General features: G+C 41.8%; 5 non-coding genes and 1 pseudogene across 5 annotated transcripts; all 6 read right to left on the reverse strand.

Moving 5' to 3' along the window:
• Positions 1 to 12,957: 12,957 nt before the first annotated feature.
• Positions 12,958 to 13,121, reverse strand: LOC135013169 (U1 spliceosomal RNA). The gene has a single exon (XR_010211914.1). It is a non-coding gene; the product is annotated as a U1 spliceosomal RNA (small nuclear RNA).
• Positions 13,122 to 13,764: 643 nt separating this feature from the next.
• Positions 13,765 to 13,927, reverse strand: LOC135013172 (U1 spliceosomal RNA). Its single transcript, XR_010211917.1, has one exon. It is a non-coding gene; the product is annotated as a U1 spliceosomal RNA (small nuclear RNA).
• A 152-nt stretch (positions 13,928 to 14,079) lies between these two features.
• On the reverse strand, positions 14,080 to 14,243 carry LOC135013167 (U1 spliceosomal RNA). The gene has a single exon (XR_010211913.1). It is a non-coding gene; the product is annotated as a U1 spliceosomal RNA (small nuclear RNA).
• A 692-nt stretch (positions 14,244 to 14,935) lies between these two features.
• Positions 14,936 to 15,077, reverse strand: LOC135013168 (U1 spliceosomal RNA; annotated as a pseudogene).
• A 152-nt stretch (positions 15,078 to 15,229) lies between these two features.
• On the reverse strand, positions 15,230 to 15,393 carry LOC135013170 (U1 spliceosomal RNA). The gene has a single exon (XR_010211915.1). It is a non-coding gene; the product is annotated as a U1 spliceosomal RNA (small nuclear RNA).
• A 671-nt stretch (positions 15,394 to 16,064) lies between these two features.
• On the reverse strand, positions 16,065 to 16,221 carry LOC135013171 (U1 spliceosomal RNA). The gene has a single exon (XR_010211916.1). It is a non-coding gene; the product is annotated as a U1 spliceosomal RNA (small nuclear RNA).
• Positions 16,222 to 23,935: the final 7,714 nt, after the last annotated feature.

Genomic DNA, 23,935 nt, shown 5'->3' on the forward strand with positions numbered 1-23,935 from the left:
TGTGAAAATAGCGGCGACGCGCGGCTCCTTATATAGAATCCGAGTCTCGCGATAGAATCCGAGCCTCGCGAGAATCCGACAGCGTCATGATGACGTTCGGGCGCGCTCGGGTTAACCGAGCAAGGCGGGAAGATCCGAGTCGCTCGGACCCGTGAAAAAAAAAGTGAAGTTCGTGCGGGTTCGGATTCAAAGAAACCGAACCCGCTCATCTCTACCAAAACCATGAAATCTCCGTCCTCCGGACTGGAGATCACTGCCCTGAGAAATTCCATCTTGAAATTGAATTTCTTTAGGAAGAAATTGAGGGATTTCAGATTTAAGATTGGTCTGACTGAGCCGTCCGGCTTCGGGACCACGAAGAGGCTTGAATAAAAACCTTCTGTCACGATCCGGGTATCTGGACACCATTTCTTACCCATCAGATGCCTCCTAAGGCTGGCTCAGCGCTCCAGGACCGGATCCCATCTGTTATCCTAATGTTCACATTCCTGCATCCTCTCCTGTCTCTCTGAGACGCTGTCACAGTAACGCCTTATTACATCTGGCATGGCGTCTCCCGCGGCCTCCGCCGCCGTCCCTGAGCTTCTGCATGCAGAGTGTCAGAGTGGCGATTACGTCAGCCGCGGTCTCCGCTGTGTCCGCGTGGTTGGATGTGCACTTGTCAGCCGGGCGTCTCCTGTCTCCAGTGGCCGGCGCCGCCATTACTGTTTTCATTACCACATGGATTACAAACCAAACTTCCCTCCAAGTGTCTGCATGGGCGCAGCCATCTTGGACTCTGTCAGCTGATCATTTCCTCCAATCTGTTGTCAGTATTGTTAATCTGCATAATTGCCTAGCCAATCCCTTCCTTGCTGCAGGTATAAATACACTGTGCCTGAGCAAGGAAGGCGTCAGTGCTTTGGTTGTCAAACCTAGTTCCTGTTTGTCTCTCTCCTGTGATTGTCTTCCAGGTTCCAGCTCCTGTCTCAAGACTTCCACCATAGAGACCCGCACCAGCATTCCACCTGCGGTGTAGCCTGACTCTCTGATCCATTGTGGATTCATCTGTTTCCAGCTTCAACATTACCTGCTTCCAGCTCAGCTTCCAGCAGAGTACAGCTTCTCTTAAAGGGCCGGTGTCCTTTCTACACTTTACCACTCTCCACCGGTATTATTATTTCTCCGCTCTCAAACTCTACATTTTACTCATATTGCATCGCTCTCAAGCTTCATTTATTATTTAACTGGTTCCAGCCAGTATCCACTCCGTGTTAACAACAGTCTGGTTCCAGCCAGTATCCACAGCAGCTGTTTTATCTTCAGCAACCCAGCTTTTCCTGGAACACCAGCTGGTACTATCCTGGGTTATCTCCATTGCTACAGTCGGGCCTGGTAAGGACTTTCCATCTAGAAGATTATAAGAACTATCTCACACTACCAGTGCCCTGTGGCTCCTGCCACCCTGTAGTACCCAGGAACTGTATTTATTCTTTGCTGACTTTTATGTTTTCTTTTACTGCTGCTGTGTTGCGGAGTTGTCATAATAAACATCATTGACTTTTATCCAAGTTGTCGTGGTCACGCCTTCGGGCAGTTATTATTCATGTTACTTACATGTCCAGGGGTCTGATACAACCTCCCGGGTTCCGGTACATCTCAGCCCCTACAACTGAGGCTGCCTCCCGTCAGCTCAGGCCCTCAGTTGTGACACCTTCTCCCTGCTGACTAAGGCCAATTTGAACAATCGGTGAGGGGGAACGTCTTGAAACCCCAGTTTGTACCCTTGGGACACTATTTGTAAAACCCACGAGTCCAGGTCCGAATGAATCCAGAACTGACTGAAGAGTTTTAGACGTGCCCCCACTGGTGTGGGCTCCTGCAAGAAAGCCCCAGTGTCATGCAGTGGATTTGGCAGAAGCAGAGGACAATCTCTGGTCCTGCGATCTTGAAGAGGCTACAGACCTCTTCCTTTTCCTTCCTCTACCTGCAAAGAAAGGGGAATCTTAACTTCTTGCATATCTATTGGGCCAAAATGACTGCGGTAGATAATGATGCGTCTTCATCCGTTGAGAGGGAACATAGGGCAAGAAGGTTGACTTACCATTGAAATGAGGATGCATCTTGCTGCCTTTCCAATGAAGCAAGTTTAATTTAGTAATAGGTGAAAAACCATCCCTACAAAGGTGTTAATCAGAGACTTGGCTTTGTGGACACTTTTCAGAGAACAAATTTGTTAGCATAAAAATAAAGCCAGAAAATGAAGAGCTGTTTAATCACGCAATTTGATTTTTTTGCCAGCATATTTCTTTTTCTCTGCAACCCACTGCTAAATTGTGCTTCCTAGATGTTTTTATAAAATCACTGAATCAAATCTAACTCTGATTACATCAGAGAAGGCCAGGTACCCTACACCATAACAGGGGGTATGAAATTTGACTTGTCTACTTAAAGATCACCAAAATCTGATAACAAGGTCAATTACATCCCTGGGTGGGATTGAACCACCAACCTTTTGGTTAATAGCCGTACACACTAATTGATTGAGACACTTTGCAAAAGTCCATACTGACAAAGGCTAATAAGCATTCATCTAAAACGTTTCCTAGAAAAACTTAAAAAAGTCAATAATCTGGAGAGTTTTTGTAAGATGTTTCTTCTATCAACCAACGAAGAAACACATTGGTACTTTCCCATGATGATTGAGTGCTTCAGGATCTCTTGCACTTACATGTGCAGCAGAGTACAGCAATGGAAGCATGCTGGGCCCATAACCCAGAGGTAGGCAGATTGAAACTATCCTCTGCTATATGCATTTTTTTGTTTGTTAATTAAAGTAATCCAAAACAGTGGTGCACCCAGGGGGGGTTTTAAATGCATGAGTATTATTAATGACTGTCTAGCGTCCTCTGCAGCCTGCTGTCTTCCTGGTGGCACTTGCAAGTGCAATAAAAGTTTACTTTTTTTTAATTATAGTACATATATATCCATGTGCCTACATATATACACATGTATATACATACGTATGTACGTACGTACGTACGTACGTACGTACGTACGTACATACATACATATAAACACACACACACACACACATATGATATATATATATATACATGTGTATATATATGTGTACTGTATGTGTGTGTATATATATATATATATATATATGTATGCATGTTTAATATGCTATGTATATGTGTATATGGATTCACTATGATCTCCCGGCCTCCCGGCGACCAGCATACCGGTGCCGGGAGGCCGGCTTACCAACAGTGTGGCGAGCGCAAATGAGACCCTTGCGGGCTCGCTGCGCTCGCCATGCTACGTGCGCCACACTATTCTATTCTCCCTCCAGGGGGGTCGTGGACCCCCACGAGGTAGAATAAGTGTCGGTATGCCGGCGGTCAGGCTCCCGGCGCCGGTATGCTGGTCGCCGGGAGCCCGACCGCCGGCATACTGAAGACCACCCGTGTATATGTATATGTATGTGTGTGTGTATGTGTGTGTATATATATATATATATATATATATGTGTGTGTGTGTAGATATATGTGTATATATATATATATATATATATATATATGTGTACATATATATATATATATATATATATATATACACACACACAGACACACTAGTTTTACGGACCCAGCATATACTGGGTCACCTCAGTCCCCACCCCCGTGATTGGCTCCGCCCAGTTCTGGAAACCCCCCCCATGCAAATCCTGCGTTTGCCACTGCAAAACTGGGATTGATATTTTGGCTCTTTTATTTTTACTTAAAGTACAATAACTTTTACCATTTTAATTTGTTTTTATAGTATATTGACAGTATTGTTTTCTTTCAAAAATCCACTTAATTTTCTTTACCCTATTATTAAAATGGTAATTGACAAAAACAAACTACATTGTCACCAGAAGAGCAATACAAAATGTACAAGTGATATATTAAAATCATCTTTCCAGCTTGAATTTCAATGATGCATTGGGGCAACGATTTTGTGAGAAACATCTTCACCCTTAAATAAAGATTTTCTTAATTCCTTACCTGTGTGCTAATTAGATATCACCTTGTTTTCACATTAAACAGACTTCCACATGAGAAAGCAGCAAGGATGCAGTGGCGTTAATGTTTCCTGGTGTCAACCTGTATTATTTCAGTAGACATTGAAATGAGGATGCATCTTGCTGCCTTTCCAATGAAGCAAGTTTAATTTAGTAATAGGTGAAAAACCATCCTTACAAAGGTGTTAATCAGAGACTTGGCTTTGTGGACACATTTCAGAGAACAAATTTGTTAGCATAAAAATAAAGCCAGAAAATAAAGAGCTGTTTAATCACTCAATTGGATTTTTCTGCCAGCATATTTTTTTTCTCTGCAACCCACTGCTAAATTGTGCTTCCTAGCTGTTTTTATAAAATCACTGAATCAAATCTAACTCTGATTACATCAGAGAAGACCAGGTACCCTACACCATAACAGGGGGTTTGAAATTTTGACTTGTCTACTTAAAGATCACCAAAATCTGATAACAAGGTCAATTACGTACCTGGGTGGGATTGATCCACCAACCTTTTGGTTAATAGCCGTACACACTAACTGATTGCGCCACAGAGACACATTGCAAAAGTATATACTGACAAGGTCTAATAAGCATTCATCTAAAACGTTTCCTAGAAAAACTTTAAAAAGTCAATAATCTGGAGAGTTTTTGTAAGATGTTTCTTCCATCAACCAACGAATAAACACATTGGTACTTTCCCATGATGAGTGAGTGTTTCAGGATCTCTTGCACTTACATGTGCAGCAGAGTACAGCAATGGAAGCATGCTGGGCCCATAACCCAGAGGTAGGCAGATTGAAACTATCCTCTGCTATATGCTTTTTTTTTGTTAATTAAAGTAATCCAAAACTGGGATTGATATTTTGGCTCTTTTATTTTTACTTAAAGTACAATAACTTTTACCATTTTAATTTGTTTTAATAGTATATTGACAGTATTGATTTCTTTCAAAAATCCACTTAATTTTCTTTACCCTATTATTAAAATGGTAATTGACAAAAACAAACTACATTGTCACCAGAAGAGCAATACAAAATGTACAAGTGATATATTAAAATCATCTTTCCAGCTTGAATTTCAATGATGCATTGGGGCAATGATTTTGTGAGAAACATCTTCACCCTTAAATAAAGATTTTCTTAATTCCTTACCTGTGTGATAATTAGATATCACCTTGTTTTCGCATTAAACATACTTCCACATGAGAAAGCAGCAAGGATGCAGTGGCGTTAATGTTTCCTGGTGTCAACTTGTATTATTTCACGAGACATTGAAATGAGGATGCATCTTGCTGCCTTTCCAATGAAGCAAGTTTAATTTAGTAATAGGTGAAAAACCATCCCTACAAAGGTGTTAATCAGAGACTTGGCTTTGTGGACACTTTTCAGAGAACAAATTTGTTAGCATAAAAATAAAGCCAGAAAATGAAGAGCTGTTTAATCACTCAATTGGATTTTTCTGCCAGCATATTTTTTTTCTCTGCAAACCACTGCTAAATTGTGCTTCCTAGCTGTTTTTATAAAATCAATGAATCAAATCTAACTCTGATTACATCAGAGAAGGCCAGGTACCCTACACCATAACAGGGGGTTTGAAATTTTGACTTGTCTACTTAAAGATCACCAAAATCTGATAACAAGGTCAATTACATCCCTGGGTGGGATTGAATCACCAACCTTCTAGTTAATAACCGTACACACTAACTGATTGCGCCACAGAGACACTTTGCGAAAGTGCATACTGACAAACGCTAATAAGCATTCATCTAAAACGTTTCCTAGAAAAACTTTAAAAAGTCAATAATCTGGAGAGTTTTTGTAAGATGTTTCTTCCATCAACCAATGAAGAAACACATTGGTACTTTCCCATGATGAGTGAGTGCTTCAGGATCTCTTGCACTTACATGTGCAGCAGAGTACAGCAATGGAAGCATGCTGGGCTCATAACCCAGAGGTAGGCAGATTGTAACTATCCTCTGCTGTATGCTTTTTTTTTAATTAAAGTAATCCAAAACTGGGATTGATATTTTGGCTCTTTTATTTTTACTTAAAGTACAATAACTTTTACCATTTTAATTTGTTTTAATAGTATATTGACAGTATTGTTTTCTTTCAAAAATCCACTTAATTTTCTTTACCCTATTATTAAAATGGTAATTGACAAAAACAAACTACATTGTCACCAGAAGAGCAATACAAAATGTACAAGTGATATATTAAAATCATCTTTCCAGCTTGAATTTCAATGATGCATTGGGGCAACGATTTTGTGAGAAACATCTTCACCCTTAAATAAAGATTTTCTTAATTCCTTACCTGTGTGCTAATTATATATCACCTTGTTTTCACATTAAACAGACTTCCACATGAGAAAGCAGCAAGGATGCAGTGGCGTTAATGTTTCCTGGTGTCAACCTGTATTATTTCAGTAGACATTGAAATGAGGATGCATCTTGCTGCCTTTCCAATGAAGCAAGTTTAATTTAGTAATAGGTGAAAAACCATCCTTACAAAGGTGTTAATCAGAGACTTGGCTTTGTGGACACTTTTCAGAGAACAAATTTGTTAGCATAAAAATAAAGCCAGAAAATAAAGAGCTGTTTAATCACTCAATTGGATTTTTCTGCCAGCATATTTTTTTTCTCTGCAACCCACTGCTAAATTGTGCTTCCTAGCTGTTTTTATAAAATCACTGAATCAAATCTAACTCTGATTACATCAGAGAAGGCCAGGTACCCTACACAATAAGAGGGGGTTTGAAATTTTGACTTGTCTACTTAAATATCACCAAAATCTGATCACAAGGTCAATTAAGTCCCTGGGTGGGATTGAACCACCAACCTTTTGGTTAATAGCCGAACACACTAACCGATTGCGCCACAGAGACACTTTGCAAAAAGTACATACTGACAAAGGCTAATAAGCATACATCTAGAACGTTTCCTAGAAAAACATTAAAAAATCAATAATCTGGAGAGTTTTTGTAAGATGTTTCTTCCATCAACCAACGAATAAACACATTGGTACTTTCCCATGATGAGTGAGTGCTTCAGGATCTCTTGCACTTACATGTGCAGCAGAGTACAGCAATGGAAGCATGCTGGGCCCATAACCAAGAGGTAGGCAGATTGAAACTATCCTCTGCTATATGCTTTTTTTTTGTTAATTAAAGTAATCCAAAACTGGGATTGATATTTTGGCTCTTTTATTTTTACTTAAAGTACAATAACTTTTACCATTTTAATTTGTTTTAATAGTATATTGACAGTATTGATTTCTTTCAAAAATCCACTTAATTTTCTTTACCCTATTATTAAAATGGTAATTGACAAAAACAAACTACATTGTCACCAGAAAAGCAATACAAAATGTACAAGTGATATATTAAAATCATCTTTCCAGCTTGAATTTCAATGATGCATTGGGGCAATGATTTTGTGAGAAACATCTTCACCCTTAAATAAAGATTTTCTTAATTCCTTACCTGTGTGATAATTAGATATCACCTTGTTTTCGCATTAAACAGACTTCCACATGAGAAAGCAGCAAGGATGCAGTGGCGTTAATGTTTCCTGGTGTCAACTTGTATTATTTCACGAGACATTGAAATGAGGATGCATCTTGCTACCTTTCCAATGAAGCAAGTTTAATTTAGTAATAGGTGAAAAACCATCCTTACAAAGGTGTTAATCAGAGACTTGGCTTTGTGGACACTTTTCAGAGAACAAATTTGTTAGCATAAAAATAAAGCCAGAAAATGAAGAGCTGTTTAATCACTCAATTGGATTTTTCTGCCAGCATATTTTTTTCTCTGCAAACCACTGCTAAATTGTGCTTCCTAGCTGTTTTTATAAAATCAATGAATCAAATCTAACTCTGATTACATCAGAGAAGGCCAGGTACCCTACACCATAAGAGGGGGTTTGAAATTTTGACTTGCCTACTTAAAGATCACCAAAATCTGATAACAAGGTCAATTACATCCCTGGGTGGGATTGAACCATCAACCTTTTAGTTAATAGCCGTACACACTAACTGATTGCGCCACAGAGACACTTTGCGAAAGTGCATACTGACAAAGGCTAATAAGCATTCATCTAAAACGTTTCCTAGAAAAACTTTAAAAAGTCAATAATCTGGAGAGTTTTTGTAAGATGTTTCTTCCATCAACCAACGAAGAAACACATTGGTACTTTCCCATGATGAGTGAGTGCTTCAGGATCTCTTGCACTTACATGTGCAGCAGAGTACAGCAATGGAAGCATGCTGGGCTCATAACCCAGAGGTAGGCAGATTGAAACTATCCTCTGCTGTATGCTTTTTTTTTTTATTAAAGTAATCCAAAACTGGGATTGATATTTTGGCTCTTTTATTTTTACTTAAAGTACAATAACTTTTACCATTTTAATTTGTTTTAATAGTATATTGACAGTATTGTTTTCTTTCAAAAATCAACTTAAATTTCTTTACCCTATTATTAAAATGGTAATTGACAAAAACAAACTACATTGTCACCAGAAGAGCAATACAAAATGTACAAGTGATATATTAAAATCATCTTTCCAGCTTGAATTTCAATGATGCATTGGGGCAACGATTTTGTGAGAAACATCTTCACCCTTAAATAAAGATTTTCTTAATTCCTTACCTGTGTGCTAATTAGATATCACCTTGTTTTCACATTAAACAGACTTCCACATGAGAAAGCAGCAAGGATGCAGTGGCGTTAATGTTTCCTGGTGTCAACTTGTATTATTTCAGTAGACATTGAAATGAGGATGCATCTTGCTGCCTTTCCAATGAAGCAAGTTTAATTTAGTAATAGGTGAAAAACCATCCCTACAAAGGTGTTAATCAGAGACTTGGCTTTGTGGACACTTTTCAGAGAACAAATTTGTTAGCATAAAAATAAAGCCAGAAAATGAAGAGCTGTTTAATCACTCAATTGGATTTTTTTTGCCAGCATATTTTTTTTCTCTGCAACCCACTGCTAAATTGTGCTTCCTAGCTGTTTTTTATAAAATCACTGAATCAAATCTAACTCTGATTACATCAGAGAAGGCCAGGTACCCTACACAATAAGAGGGGGTTTGAAATTTTGACTTGTCTACTTAAATATCACCAAAATCTGATCACAAGGTCAATTACGTTCCTGGGTGGGTTTGAACCACCAACCTTTTGGTTAATAGCCTTACACACTAACCAATTGCACCACAGAGACACTTTGCAAAAAGTACATACTGACAAAGGCTAATAAGCATTCATCAAGAACGTTTCCTAGAAAAACTTTAAAAAGTCAATAATCTGGAGAGTTTTTGTAAGATGTTTCTTCCATCAACCAATGAAGAAACACATTGGTACTTTCCCATGATGAGTGAGTGCTTCAGGATCTCTTGCACTTACATGTGCAGCAGAGTACTGCAATGGAAGCATGCTGGGCCCATAACCCAGAGATAGGCAGATTGAAACTATCCTTTGCTATATGCATTTTTTTTGTTAATTAAAGTAATCCAAAACTGGGATTGATATTTTTGCTCTTTTATTTTTACTTAAAGTACAATAACTTTTACCATTTTAATTTGTTTTAATAGTATATTGACAGTATTGTTTTCTTTCAAAAATCCACTTAATTTTCTTTACCCTATTATTAAAATGGTAATTGACAAAAACAAACTACATTGTCACCAGAAGAGCAATACAAAATGTACAAGTGATATATTAAAATCATCTTTCCAGCTTGAATTTCAATGATGCATTGGGGCAACGATTTTGTGAGAAACATCTTCACCCTTAAATAAAGATTTTCTTAATTCCTTACCTGTGTGCTAATTAGATATCACCTTGTTTTCACATTAAACAGACTTCCACATGAGAAAGCAGCAAGGGTGCAGTGGCGTTAATGTTTCCTGGTGTCAACTTGTATTATTTCAGTAGACATTGAAATGAGGATGCATCTTGCTGCCTTTCCAATGAAGCAAGTTTAATTTAGTAATAGGTGAAAAACCATCCCTACAAAGGTGTTAATCAGAGACTTGGCTTTGTGGACACTTTTCAGAGAACAAATTTGTTAGCATAAAAATAAAGCCAGAAAATGAAGAGCTGTTTAATCACTCAATTGGATTTTTTTGCCAGCATATTTCTTTTTCTCTGCAACCCACTGCTAAATTGTGCTTCCTAGCTGTTTTTTATAAAATCACTGAATCAAATCTAACTCTGATTACATCAGAGAAGGCCAGGTACCCTACACAATAAGAGGGGGTTTGAAATTTTGACTTGTCTACTTAAAGATCACCAAAATCTGATCACAAGGTCAATTACGTCCCTTGGTGTGATTGAACCACCAACCTTTTGGTTAGTAGCTGTACACACTAACTGATTGCGCCACAGAGACACTTTGCAGAAGTAAATACTGACAAAGGCTAATAAGCATTCATCTAAAACGTTTCCTAGAAAAACTTTAAAAAGTCAATAATCTGGAGAGTTTTTGTAAGATGTTTCTTCCATCAACCAACGAATAAACACATTGGTACTTTCCCATGATGAGTGAGTGCTTCAGGATCTCTTGCACTTACATGTGCAGCAGAGTACTGCAATGGAAGCATGCTGGGCCCATAACCCAGAGGTAGGCAGATTGAAACTATCCTTTGCTATATGCATTTTTTTTTGTTAATTAAAGTAATCCAAAACTGGGATTGATATTTTTGCTCTTTTATTTTTACTTAAAGTACAATAACTTTTACCATTTTAATTTGTTTTAATAGTATATTGACAGTATTGTTTTCTTTCAAAAATCCACTTAATTTTCTTTACCCTATTATTAAAATGGTAATTGACAAAAACAAACTACATTGTCACCAGAAGAGCAATACAAAATGTACAAGTGATATATTAAAATCATCTTTCCAGCTTGAATTTCAATGATGCATTGGGGCAACGATTTTGTGAGAAACATCTTCACCCTTAAATAAAGATTTTCTTAATTCCTTACCTGTGTGCTAATTAGATATCACCTTGTTTTCACATTAAACAGACTTCCACATGAGAAAGCAGCAAGGATGCAGTGGCGTTAATGTTTCCTGGTGTCAACCTGTATTATTTCAGTAGACATTGAAATGAGGATGCATCTTGCTACCTTTCCAATGAAGCAAGTTTAATTTAGTAATAGGTGAAAAACCATCCCTACAAAGGTGTTAATCAGAGACTTGGCTTTGTGGACACTTTTCAGAGAACAAATTTGTTAGCATTAAAATAAAGCCAGAAAATGAAGAGCTGTTTAATCACTCAATTGGATTTTTTTGCCAGCATATTTCTTTTTCTCTGCAACCCACTGCTAAATTGTGCTTCCTAGCTGTTTTTATAAAATCACTGAATCAAATCTAACTCTGATTACATCAGAGAAGGCCAGGTACCCTACACCATAACAGGGGGTTTGAAATTTTGACTTGTCTACTTAAAGATCACCAAAATCTGAACACAAAGTCAATTACGTCCCTGGGTGTGATTGAACCACCAACCTTTTGGTTAGTAGCCGTACACACTAACTGATTGCGCCACAGAGACACTTTGCAGAAGTAAATACTGACAAAGGCTAATAAGCATTCATCTAAAACGTTTCCTAGAAAAACTTTAAAAAGTCAATAATCTGGAGAGTTTTTGTAAGATGTTTCTTCCATCAACCAACGAAGAAACACATTGGTACTTTCCCATGATGAGTGAGTGCTTCAGGATCTCTTGCACTTACATGTGCAGCAGAGTACAGCAATGGAAGCATGCTGGGCCCATAACCCAGAGGTAGGCAGATTGAAACTATCCTCTGCTATATGCATTTTTTTTTTTGTTAATTAAAGTAATCCAAAACTGGGATTGATATTTTGCCTCTTTTATTTTTACTTAAAGTACAATTTCTTTTACCATTTTAATTTGTTTTAATAGTATATTGACAGTATTGTTTTCTTTCAAAAATCCACTTAATTTTCTTTACCCTATTATTAAAATGGTAATTGACAAAAACAAACTACATTGTCACCAGAAGAGAAATACAAAATGTACAAGTGATATATTAAAATCATCTTTCCAGCTTGAATTTCAATGATGCATTGGGGCAACGATTTTGTGAGAAACATCTTCACCCTTAAATAAAGATTTTCTTAATTCCTTACTTGTGTGCTAATTAGATATCACCTTGTTTTCACATTAAACAGACTTCCACATGAGAAAGCAGCAAGGATGCAGTGGCGTTAATGTTTCCTGGTGTCAACTTGTATTATTTCAGTAGACATTGAAATGAGGATGCATCTTGCTGCCTTTACAATGAAGCAAGTTTAATTTAGTAATATGTGAAAAACCATCCCTACAAAGGTGTTAATCAGAGACTTGGCTTTGTGGACACTTTTCAGAGAACAAATTTGTTAGCATAAAAATAAAGCCAGAAATGAAGAGCTGTTTAATCACTCAATTGGATTTTTTTGCCAGCATATTTCTTTTTCTCTGCAACCCACTGCTAAATTGTGCTTCCTAGCTGTTTTTATAAAATCACTGAATCAAATCTAACTCTGATTACATCAGAGAAGGCTAGGTACCCTACACAATAAGAGGGGGTTTGAAATTTTGACTTGTCTACTTAAATATCACCAAAATCTGATCACAAGGTCAATTACGTCCCTGGGTAGGATTTAACCACCAACCTTTTGGTTAATAGCCGTACACACTAACCAATTGCGCCACAGAGACACTTTGCAAAAAGTACATACTGACAAAGGCTAATAAGCATTCATCTAGAACGTTTCCTAGAAAAACTTTAAAAAGTCAAGTGAAGGAGATCCAACTGAGGCAGCACAAGGGAACTCTCGAAAGAGGAACAAGGCAAGAGGAAGATCTGAGACAAAGAAATCTGACTTTTACCAGAGCTGACCAGAGGAAAGCACAAACACAGTCCCCCTCTACCACAAATAATGCAGTCGAGTTTCCCACATTTGGGGAAATCACAGGGGTCAGCATACCCAGAATGCAATGAATGAACCTCACCCTGGGAGAACAATCTTCATGACCATGGTATCTCCTATGCAAAATAAGTATGATTTGGGATAGGGCTGGGGAGGGCCGCTGCTCAGGCACATCTCTGTCAAGTAAAGGAGATTCAACTGAGGCAGCACAAGGGAACTCTCATCTGGGGACAACAACTGCAGGGAGAACACATATTTTCAGATGAACATGGGAGGGCAGAAGGCTGCCTAATACTGAAGCACCCCCAAACAACAAACCAAATGCAACAACTAGTGCAAGCATTCCTGGGGGAAGGCCTGCAGCAGATGGATTTGCATATGATGTCATCCAAGCAGTGGGTCAAAGTTGGCTTCAACCCTCGTCTGCATATGAAAAGAAAAAAGGGATGTGCAGGGCATGGCGTCCTTTTGTGGCGCTTGGATGAACCCTCCTTCGGTGTGGGGCTCATGTTGGCTATGCCCCAGCCCCTGAAGCATTCAAGATGATTTCTTGCAGCAGCTGGGCACTGTAACAGCTCCAGAGTTGCTCTGTAAAGCATGTAAAAGGGTGTGGGCCCTGCAGCACTACCTGTAGTATGCATTGTGCGTTGGAAGGCACAAAGTAAGCAGACGGGAGAGGTCAGGATAGTGCGCAAGGGCATAGAAGGGAGCGGCTCAAGAAAAGAGAAGTGGAAACAGACAGCAAACTAGGCTGGAGAAAGACCTGAGACAAAGAGATCTGAATTATATGAGAGCCGACCAGAGGAAACACAAATTATGCAGTCAAGTGTCCCACATTTGGGGAAATCGCAGGAGCAGCACACCCAGAGTGCAATGGGTGAGCCTTGCCCTGGGAGAAGCACCTTCCTGATCATAGTATCTCACCTGGCAGGTAAATAGGAGTTGGGCTAGAGCTGGGGAGGGTCGCTGCTCGTGCACCCCCCTGTCAAGTGAAGGAGATCCAACTGAGGCAGCACAAGGGAACTCTCGAAAGAAGAACAAGGCTAGAGGAAGATCTGAGACAAAGAAATCTGACTTTTACCAGAGCTGACCAGAGGAAAGCACAAACACAGTCCCCCACTACCACAAATAATGCAGTCGAGTTTCCCACATTTGGGGAAATCACAGGGGTCAGCATACCCAGAATGCAATGAATGAACCTCACCCTGGGAGAACAATCTTCATGACCATGGTATCTCCTATGCAAAATAAGTATGATTTGGGATAGGGCTGGGGAGGGCCGCTGCTCAGGCACATCTCTGTCAAGTAAAGGAGATTCAACTGAGGCAGCACAAGGGAACTCTCATCTGGGGACAACAACTGCAGGGAGAACACATATTTTCAGATGAACATGGGAGGGCAGAAGGCTGCCTAATACTGAAGCACCCCCAAACAACAAACCAAATGCAACAACTAGTGCAAGCATTCCTGGGGGAAGGCCTGCAGCAGATTGATTTGCATATGGTAATGCCATCCAAGCAGTGGGTCAAAGTTGGCTTCAACCCTCGTCTGCATATGAAAAGAGAAAAGGGGCGTGCAGGGCATGGCGGCCTTTTGCGGCGCTTGGATGACCCCTAGTTCGCATTAAACACCTCCACCCTCCTTCGGTGTGGGGCTCATGTTGGCTATGCCCCAGCCCCTGAAGCATTCAAGCTGATTTCTTGCAGCAGCTGGGCACTGTAACAGCTCCAGAGCTGCTCTGTAAGGCAAGTAAAAGGGTGTGGGCCCTGCAGCACTACCTGTAGTTCGCATTGTGCGTTGGAAGGCACAAAGTAAGCAGATGGGAGAAGTCAGGATAGTGCGCAAGGGCATAGAAGGGAGCGGCTCAAGAAAAGAGAAGTGGAAACAGACAGCAAACTAGGCTGAAGAGAGACCTGAGACAAAGAGATCTGAATTATATGAGAGCCGACCAGGGGAAACACAAATTATGCAGTCAAGTTTCCCACATTTGGGGAAATCAAAGGGGCAGCACACCCAGAGTGCAATGGGTGAGGCTTGCCCTGGGAGAAGCACCTACATGATCATCGTATCTCACCTGGCAGGTAAGTAGGAGTTGGGCTAGAGCTGGGGAGGGTCGCTGCTCGGGCACCCCCCTGTCAAGTGAAGGAGATCCAACTGAGGCAGCACAAGGGAACTCTCGAAAGAAGAACAAGGCTAGAGGAAGATCTGAGACAAAGAAATCTGACTTTTACCAGAGCTGACCAGAGGAAAGCACAAACACAGTCCCCCACTACCACAAATAATGCAGTCGAGTTTCCCACATTTGGGGAAATCACAGGGGTCATCATACCCAGAATGCAATGAATGAACCTCACCCTGGGAGAACAATCTTCATGACCATGATATCTCCTATGCAAAATAAGTATGATTTGGGATAGGGCTGGGGAGGGCCGCTGCTCAGGCACATCTCTGTCAAGTAAAGGAGATTCAACTGAGGCAGCACAAGGGAACTCTCATCTGGGGACAACAACTGCAGGGAGAACACATATTTTCAGATGAACATGGGAGGGCAGAAGGCTGCCTAATACTGAAGCACCCCCAAACAACAAACCAAATGCAACAACTAGTACAAGCATTCCTGGGGGAAGGCCTGCAGCAGATGGATTTGCATATGGTGATGTCATCCAAGCAGTGGGTCAAAGTTGGCTTCAACCCTCGTCTGCATATGAAAAGAGAAAAGGGGCGTGCAGGGCATGGCGGCCTTTTGCGGCGCTTGGATGACCCCTAGTTCGCATTAAACACCTCCACCCTACTTCGGTGTGGGGCTCATGTTGGCTATGCCCCAGCCCCTGAAGCATTCAAGCTGATTACTTGCAGCAGCTGGGCACTGTAATAGCTCCAGAGCTGCTCTGTAAGGCAAGTAAAAGGGTGTGGGCCCTGCAGCACTACCTGTAGTTCGCATTGTGCGTTGGAAGGCACAAAGTAAGCAGATGGGAGAAGTCAAGATAGTGCGCAAGGGCATAGAAGGGAGCGGCTCAAGAAAAGAGAAGTTGAAACAGACAGCAAACTAGGCTGGAGAGAGACCTGAGACAAAGAGATCTGACGAGAGCTGACCAGGGGAAACACAAATTATGCAGTCAAGTTTCCCACATTTGGGGAAATCACAGGGGCAGCACACCCAGAGTGCAATGGGTGAGCCTTGCCCTGGGAGAAGCACCTACATGATCATAGTATCTCACCTGGCAGGTAAGTAGGAGTTGGGCTAGAGCTGCGAAGGGTCTGTCAAAGTCAGAAAAATATCTCTATGCACACTACCATATTTGCACCTCACCCAGGTCCGTGCTGCGCATGCGTACGCTCTCCCGTACGTGCGCATACTCACAGTCGCGGGCACCCGCAGGCGCATGGTATGCGTATTTACGGTAGAGTTTATGTGGTTGTAGCGTGCGACTCAATCGTAACATATTTTCACTAATAATGTATTTTGTAGATCATGGTCCCTTTGATAGATTCTGAAAGTTTGGTTAATATAGAATGTTTATGAACAGAGGAATCCCTCTTTGTTTGATACGAAGGGTCAGACAGGAGTAATACAGTGGTGTTTAGTATCCATCGGAAGAATATTTAATTAGAAATATTCCGGTGTTGGTTTGAAGCAGATCAATCGCTCGTGCGAATAGTTATGGACATAAGAAGTTTATGAACATTTACTTTATTTGCACTTTATTACCCATGCGGCGGGAAACCCAGTTTCCCTCCCACCTGAGCAGTTGGAAATAGTCACAGCCCACCTGTATGAATCAACCTATGACCTTTTGTTATAATGCGAAGCCGAATTCCTGTGTCCAATGAACAATGAGATTGTAGGGACCATTGAATTGTATTGTGTGTGGGGCATAAATAGGCAGGCCGACCGTATCCAGTTCTCTCTCTCTTCAACGGTTCTCATTGCTGATAATCGGGAGCTGGATATCGAGGCGCATGCGATCGTTCCCCTAGTGCGTAAGTTTTCTCCGTAATCATATTGTCTTACTGTGAGCCATCTCTCTCTCTCTCTATCTCTCTCTCTCTACTCTTTCTCTCGTATTTTCCTTTAATTGTATTGTATTGTATTTCCTGTGTAGTTTATCTGGTTAGTTGGTTTATGTTATATTGTAGTGTATGCTTTGTACTGTGATTCTTTTTGCAAGTATAATAGTCATAATACATATAATAGGTTTCGGACCCTAAGCCCAGGTATCTGTGTATTCTTTATAGTGTTAAGTATTCTCTGAGCGCCGGTGACGCTCAAGCAGCTTTGTAGTTAATCAGGTTACACCAGGTTGCACTTACACTCTGTCTCTACACTAAGGTATACTGTGTATCTCATCGTTAAAGGTATAGAGATAAAGGTTTAAACGTTGTAAGCGTCTGCACCGCTGGTGATCTCCTCGTGGTCCCGAGCGTACGCTACGCTATAGCGAATCATTACGTTAGTCGGCAGCCAATAGCGTGCCTGCCTGTGATCACTGGGCCGTAAGCGAACGTGACGCTTGAGCGTCTCGACTACGGTTGAGCGATCGCTACACAACTTGCGTACCCTTACGGTACTTCTTACGTAGATAGCGTATAGTGTTCTTAGACCTCTTAAAGTGTTTTATATACGATAAATATTCAGCTTTATCAATTGGCGGCTCGCCCGTCCTTCACATATCTGCACTAGGTAGATCAGCAGACATTATCCCTCAGCAAAGGGCGGGAGGTTGTATCCCTCGTAGTGCTGACAGGATAAGCGTCTGCTTCACTTAGGTAAAGAGTGCTGAAGGAATCCGGGAACCGGAGGTAAGAACAAAACGCTAGTGTCTTTTAAAACTGTTTATTTTTCTGTCTTGCGTACACACGCACGCACACATATATATATCTGCATTTCTTTTTCTTTTTCATTTTCGTATATCACTCTCCTGTCTGCCAGTTTTTATAGTTGATAGAAGTGCTAAAAAGAGAGTTGCCGTTATTTCATAGTTTAAGAGTAAAGGTAATATAGTTAAAAGATAGACAAACACACAGTTTCGCCTGGGAGATAAGGCGAAGTAAGTGTGTTTGTGTGGTAGATGATCAAGGATCATCTACATTGATAAAAGTATAAATTGTGTTACGGTGGATCTTTGCTTTGCGTATACGTGTCTCTAACAAAGACTTGCGTACGCAATCCAAAGGCCGACGCACGCAGCGTACGTTACGCAACGGAGCGTCCGGTTACGCCCACGTAGCTCAAGTCACGATAAGTTGATTTTTAACGCAAAGCGATAAATAACGCGAGGCGAGAAATAACGCAAGTCTATTTTTGGGTGTCCGAAATTTAGTTAACAGATCCTGCTCCTAATTGGTAACACACCTGATCTGAAGAAAAATTTCTGCGCAGAAATAGAAATAGAAACAAAAGTGTACATGTGATGAGTGAGTGTTTTTACAATTTTTAAAGGTTGAACCACAAGAAAAGTCGAGTACTCGTGAGGTACATGCGTGTAAGTGACGTGCACGGTGGCTAGGGAGGCATCTCTGGTTAAATATACAATTTTGAGCATTAGAGTATAGCAGACCAGGAGGTCATACTGTAACAAGACCAGGAGGTCATAACAGACCAGGAGGTCCAGGTACAGCTGACAAGGAAGTCTGCTATACAGTTCACAGGCACAACACCGAAAAGGGTTGGTGCAACACCCATATAGGCCATATAAGCTCTGGCTGAAGGAATTCGCAGTCGTAAGTTTCGATTCCATTGGTCTTTCCGTACATAAGCTTAGTTGTTTGTGTACTGAACGACTGGACCGCACGTAAGTGTGTGCAGTAGTTAGTAATCTGACCTAATACCATTAGAGTAAAGGGGTCACAAACGCTATCTGTACACTCTAACGTGATTTGTGTAATTTTTTTATTTTAAGGGAAGTTCGCTGCTCACTCAGGAACTATCCAGCAACCAATAGTTACTGGAAAGAGTAAGTGTTCTTCGGATAACCCTCGCAGGTTCCAGTAAATAGAGGTTCAGGTCGCAGGGGCCCTAGGTCGAGTACGCCAGCACCATATCGGTGTGATCAGGTCGTATTGGTCGGCGTGGGCGAGTGAGTGGGGTACTCGGTAAACCGCCACCGTCAGCCTATTGTTGGCATTTGGTTTTGCGTAAAGGGTTGGCTAAATAAAGCAACACTTTCGAACTATGGGGGCCACTTGTTCAGGTAGGGGGCGATCAACCTCGGTTCGGGTTGATTCAGTGGTCCGGCCAATTGGGTCGGCCAGGTATATAATGTGTGAGAAATATGGAAGTCACACAGAAACTTTATGTGATGAATGGGAGAGAATGACTGTACATGACGGGGAGAAATTCCCAAGAGTAGGGAGCTTCAGCTCAGAAGTGTTACAAAATTTAAGGAGGAGGATATGTCTCATAAAATCAACAAAGAGACGAATCCAGCATTATGATTATTTACAGTTGTGGCAACAGGAAGGTGAGATACAGAGAGGTTTGGCTCAGGCGGCGGGATCTGGCTCTAACAGAAAACTGATTGCCACGGCCCCGCCGCCACCATACATATCAGGAGAGAAGTTGATTGCGGAGAAAGACGCACTAAGGTGTAACACAAAATCACTTAGTAACTGTGTAAATGTTAATGATAATGTTAACCCATTAACCCATGCAAGTATTAACCCGTGCAAGTTGTACCCTGTTTTGAACTTTCCTCCGGAGTGTGATCAAGAGGACGAATCGGCAACAATTTCAGCGCTCTCTCTAGCAGCCACCATAGCAGAGACCACAGTAGGCACAGCTCCACCCACGAGATTAGTAAAGGCCCCTAGCGGAGGGATAGGTGAGGTCGTATCAACTGGTAAGTACGGCACCATGCATTATGCTGAAACTATTTCACCACAGCCTGTAGAATCTACACAGAATGAGGTTGTTAGAATTACACCTGTTAGAGTAATAGCAGTGCCAAATGGGAAAACAGACGCATCAGGAGCCACTCCCATTAGGAACATTGCCATGTACACTCCATTTTCCCGAATGGAATTAAGGACCATAGTGTCTGAATTTCCTGACCCTAGAAAAGACTTAGTTGCCAGTCAAAAATACATCAGAGACTTAGGTAACACTGTAGAGCCCAACAATAAAGACTGGCAGATATTGCTGAGAGCATGTTTACCCTCAAATGTCGACGCAACTCAATTTTTAGCTGATTGCGGACTAGGTCATGATGTACCTCTTACAGATGTGTACAACCAAGATAATGTGAAAAGAATAAACTTGCAGTTAAAAGAGTATTTCCCAGCAGTAGCTAAATGGAATAAGATATTCTCCATTAAACAGAAGGAGTCAGAGACAGCTGCAGAGTATTTTCACAGAGCATTATTAGAAATGCCAAATACACAGGCATAGAGGACATTAAAACAGACACAAACCATCGGGAAGTAGCAGTATCGGTACTGATGGATGGTTTAAAAGAGTCATTGAAGACTAGGGTACAGACCACGCAACCATGTTGGCGAGGTCTGTCTGTGGCTACTTTGAGAGAGGCTGCTATTGATCACGACAGAAACATCACCAGACACAGGGAACAACAAGGTGACAAATTAATGTCAGTAAGTATACAGGCTCTGACCACAAGGCAGCCTTTGTTTGTATCACCAAATCCTGTGGGTAAGTCAAGTATGGTTACTTGTTATTCTTGTCACAAACAGGGACACATGGCACGAGATTGTAGAGTAAAGAATCCACGAAACTCATACCAAACCCCTAGACAACGACACGACACACGACATTGGGAGCAAGGTCCGCAGAAACGGAGTTATGAGCCACATACAGGGGAAACAAAAAGATATCCCCCAAACAGAGACTGGCATGCCTCTGGTAGTTCCCAACTATCTCCCTCACAAGTAGTTGCTGCCAGCGGGATTCAGGGAGGTCACCATACCCAATAGGGGTGTGGCCATACCTGTAATCTGCAGCCAGTAAAATTAATTGCCAATCTTGGAAGTGAACCCGAGATCGCAATTAATGTAGCTGGTAAAACTTTAAACTTTCTTGTAGACACAGGTCAGTGATAAATTCGACAGTGGGCATGAGAACCACTGGTAGGACAATTCCAGCCATGGGAGTAACAGGAGTAGTCCAGCACTACCCTGTTAGCAAACCAGCCGAGATTACAATAGGGCCTTTGCATACCAAGCATTCCTTTTTGCTGGCTGCATCGGCACCAACCAATCTCCTGGGAAGAGACTTACTGTGTAAAATGGGGTGCGTCATTTATTGTACTCCTGAAGGTGTATTCTTGGACATACCTGAGAAACACGCTCAGGAAGTGCGAGACATGTTAGACTCCCCATCAAAATTAATGTCACATACCATTATGACAAATAGGAATCCATCCCAAATAGAAGAGATGACATCTCAGATACCAGAGTCACTTTGGACAAAAGACGGACAAGACACTGGATTAATGGCAAACGTAGCTCCAGTAGTTGTACAAGTAAAAGATGGTAGGATAGCTCCAAAAATCCCACAGTACCCTCTGAAGCCAGAGGTGGAGTTAGGAGTTTACCCAGTAATAGAGCGCTTGCTACAACAGGGCATTCTGGTAAGAACGTCCAGCACTGCTAATAGTCCCATCTTCCCTGTGAAAAAGAGTGGGGGGAGGGGTTACAGACTAGTGCAGGATCTAAGGGGGATTAACAAAATAGTTGAGAGTCAGTTCCCCGTAGTGCCAAATCCAGCTGTCATCCTAATGCAAATCCCTCCCACTGCCAAATTTTTCACTGTTATTGACCTCTGCTCCGCTTTCTTTTCGGTACCTCTGCACCCTGACAGCCAATATTTGTTTGCATTCACATACAGAGGAGTCCAATACACGTGGACTCGATTACCCCAAGGTTTCATAGATAGTCCAAGTATATTTTCTCAGGCTTTGCATGATTGTTTACAGTCTTTGCAACCAGACAGTGGATCAGTATTGATACAGTATGTGGACGATTTATTACTGTGTTCAGATTCACTGGAAGCATCTCTGAAGGATACGAAACAGCTCCTGTTTCATCTTTCAGACACCGGACACAAGGTGTCCAAAGACAAGTTACAATTATGCCAAACTAAGGTAAAATATTTGGGACACTGTCTAACACAAGGACCGAGACACCTGACCGCTGATAGAATCCAAGCAATTAGAGACATGACTCTGCCACAAACCCAGCAACAGATCAGAACGTTTTTAGGAATGTGTGGGTATTGCCGTAATTGGATCCCAGGGTTTTCCATTTTGGCGTTACCTTTGCAGGAAATGGTCTCCTCAAACAAACCTGATAGGATTTCGCATACAGACGAGTCCGAAACAGCATTTGAGAGACTCAAACAGTGCCTAACGCAGGCACCAGCACTAGGTATGCCAGACTATGGGAAACCCTTTGAACTATACGGAACAGAAAGTGCTGGTTGCGCGGCAGGTGTACTAACCCAAAAACACGGTGATGCCAGTAGGCCAGTTGCATACTACAGCGCTCAGCTAGACACGGTAGCGCGATCCCTCCCCACATGCTTGCGAAGCGTTGCTGCAATAGCATTGCTAGTGACAAAAAGCGAAGACGTCGTGCTAGGCCACAACCTCACAATCCATACGCCACATGCAGTATCAGCCTTATTGAATTCTGCCCAAACCAGACACGTCTCATCAGCGAGATTTACAAGATGGGAATTGGCACTAATGGCCCCCGTAAACATCACCATAAGGAGATGCAGTGCATTAAATCCTGCAACGTATCTCCCAGGTGTGCCTGGTCAGGCACAAAGGGTGGAAGGTGAGAGTGATGGGGAAGGAGGATTTAATACAAAGGAAGATACACATGATTGTATGGAATATTTGACCCAAAATTTTACCGCAAGGCCTGACATCAGTGACAACCCACTGGAAGATGCAGAACTCACGTTCTACACGGACGGTAGTTGTCATAGACAGTCAGACTCGGGAGACTTGTGTACTGGATACGCAGTCGTAGATGACCAAGACACCATAGAAGCGGAACCGCTAGGCCCACCTCACTCAGCCCAGGTTGCTGAACTGGTCGCCCTAACCAGAGCATGTGAATTGGCTAAGGGTAAGTCAGCCAATATCTACACCGATTCTAGATACGCATTCGGGGTAGTCCATGATTTCGGAGCCCTATGGCGCCTCAGAAATTTCATGACGGCCGCTGGTACACCGGTAGCGCATGCAGCTCACATAAAAAGGCTTCTAACAGCGATACAGGAACCCGACAGAGTGGCTGTTATCAAATGTAAAGCACACACATATAGCCAAGACCCGGTATCACTTGGTAACAGCCGAGCAGACGAAGCTGCTAAGTTAGCAGCTGCTACCCCCATACAGACAGACACCACACAATTAATGGTATTTAATACCATTAACACACAGAAGTTGTGTGAAATGCAAAATTTGTGTTCCACACAGGAAAGGGCAGTCTGGAAGGCAAAGGGATGTGGCCAGGAGTCCTCAGGACTCTGGACGGATGGACATGGTAAACCAGTGGCCCCCAGAGCATATCTTCCATGTCTGGCTGAAGCAGCTCACGGGCTGACTCATCTAGGCAAGGAAGGAATGTGCAAATTGGTAAGAGCATACTGGTGCGCCCCAGGATTCTCCTCTCATGCGAGTAAAAGAGCAATGTCATGCCTTACCTGTTTGAGAAAGAATATTGGAAAGGCAATACCTACAGAACCATCCCATATCCCACCTGCCGGCGGCCCTTTCCAGGTAATACAAATTGACTTTATACAATTACCCCCTTGTCGGAATTTGAAACATGTACTTGTTTGTATAGATGTTTTCTCAAATTGGGTCGAAGCATTTCCAGCGACAACAAATACCGCTATGTTTACTGCTAAGAAAATTGTGCAGGAATTTGTATGTAGATATGGTATCCCTAGAATAATCGAAAGTGATAGGGGTACCC

This window comes from Pseudophryne corroboree, unplaced genomic scaffold (assembly GCF_028390025.1).
Source record: "Pseudophryne corroboree isolate aPseCor3 unplaced genomic scaffold, aPseCor3.hap2 scaffold_2662, whole genome shotgun sequence".
Taxonomy (NCBI): Eukaryota; Metazoa; Chordata; class Amphibia; order Anura; family Myobatrachidae; genus Pseudophryne; species Pseudophryne corroboree.